This window comes from Silene latifolia, chromosome X, assembly GCF_048544455.1.
Source record: "Silene latifolia isolate original U9 population chromosome X, ASM4854445v1, whole genome shotgun sequence".
Classification (NCBI taxonomy): domain Eukaryota; kingdom Viridiplantae; phylum Streptophyta; class Magnoliopsida; order Caryophyllales; family Caryophyllaceae; genus Silene; species Silene latifolia.
The window spans coordinates 101,060,928-101,062,735 of record NC_133537.1 but is presented as its reverse complement, the minus strand read 5'-3'; positions in this window follow the sequence as shown (position 1 = coordinate 101,062,735).

Here is a 1,808-nt window from a genome sequence, read left to right as displayed (position 1 = left end):
GGGTGATTTGGAAGCTTCATCAAGCTTAGTCAGGGCCTTCTCAAACTTCAAATTGATGGTGTCAATATGAGCACTTAGTTGAGCACCAAATTGTGTGATGGAATCTACCTCATGCTTTCCTCCTCTAGTAGCATTTCGAGGCCTACTATATTGTGAATTATGAACCGCCATCTCTTCGATTTTGGCCCATGTTTGATTGTCATCAACTTCGGTAAACATACCATTGGATCCCATATTGAGAATGTTGCGGGAGTCTTCATATAGACCATTCCAAAATTGTTACACAAGGAACCACTCGCTAAATCCATGGTGTGGACAAGAACGATAAGTGTCCTTAAATCTCTCCAATGCTTCATACAATGACTCCTCATCCCTTTGTTTGAGCCCGGTGATTTAGGCTCTCAACATGTTAGTCTTCTCCGGAGGATAGAATTTCTTGTAGAAGGCAAGTGCCAACTTCTTCCATGAGTCAATACCAAGGGTAGCCTTGTCTAGGCTATTCAACAATTGCTTTGCGGTACCAATCAAGGGGAAAGGAAATCATACCCATCGGATTTGATCTTGAGTAACTCTTGTTTTAGAAATTGCATCACAATAGTCACAAAAAGTCTCCATATGTGAATGAGGGTCTTCACTAGGCATCCCTCCAAATTGACTTCTCTCAACTAGTTGTATGAATGCGGATTTGGCAATGAAATTACCGGTTAAATGTGGTGGTGTAGGAGTACTATTTGGTAGGTTCTCCTCGGTTGGTACGGAATGTGATGAAAATTTAGGCATTGTGGATTGATTTTGTGGTGGGTTTTGTATTGGGTTGTCCTATCCTTCTCTTGCAAAAGGGATGGTAAACTCAATGTTATTTGGTTGAATGTCCATAATCTCTCCAATACCTACAACTCTCGAAGTACCTCTAGCAACTCTTCTATTGTTGGTTAAGGATCTTTAAATTTCAAGATCAATAGGCAATGGATTACCTTATGATCTACTAGTCATGCAAAATATCAAACAACTTGAAAAAAATTAGATCAACCTTAAGGAGATTGACTTCCCCAAGGTAAAGAAAGACACAACTAAAACAATTAATGAAAATCAAATCAATTTAATACCGTCCCCGGCAACGGCGCCATTTTTGGTCCAGTTTAAAACTCGTCGTCAAAAACTACCAACCAAAATAATATTTATAACTTCACAAACTACTCTTAGCAAAGAGGCAAGTAAAGGTCGGATCCCAAGGGACGGGTATTGATGTAGGATTCTCAATTGCAAATGGTTGTGTCTTAGGGTGTCACAATTTGGGTTGAGATGAAATTGGTCTAAACTAATTAACAAGATAAAAGTAAAGCAATGAAAACAAGCAAGATAATTAAAAGAGGTTGTAAACAATTGATTAAAGGCAATAGGGTGTCATGGGTTCATAGGGGATTCATGGGAGTTGATCATACAAACATGTTCTCAATTATATAGCAAGCACTTATTGTTGTGATGGGATCGAGTTGGTGTATAAGCTTACAATCCCTAAGAAGGTTTGGGTCCTGGAGCCTAGTCGATTAGATTGTATAACACCTACAAGTCGACTTAATCCTTCCTATTCAACTATATGCATGGTCTAATGAGGCTCGAGTTGGTGTATAAGCTTACAAGCCTCATTGAAAAGATAGGTGATGGGTAAAAAATGCAAGGATTCATAGGCTCGCATTTCATCAAACATAACATGTGCATAAGTTGAAATCACAAGAAGCAAGCAATTTAATTATGAAAACATATTAGATTAAGCATGAATTATTCCCCGTGTTTGTTTCCCCTAATTC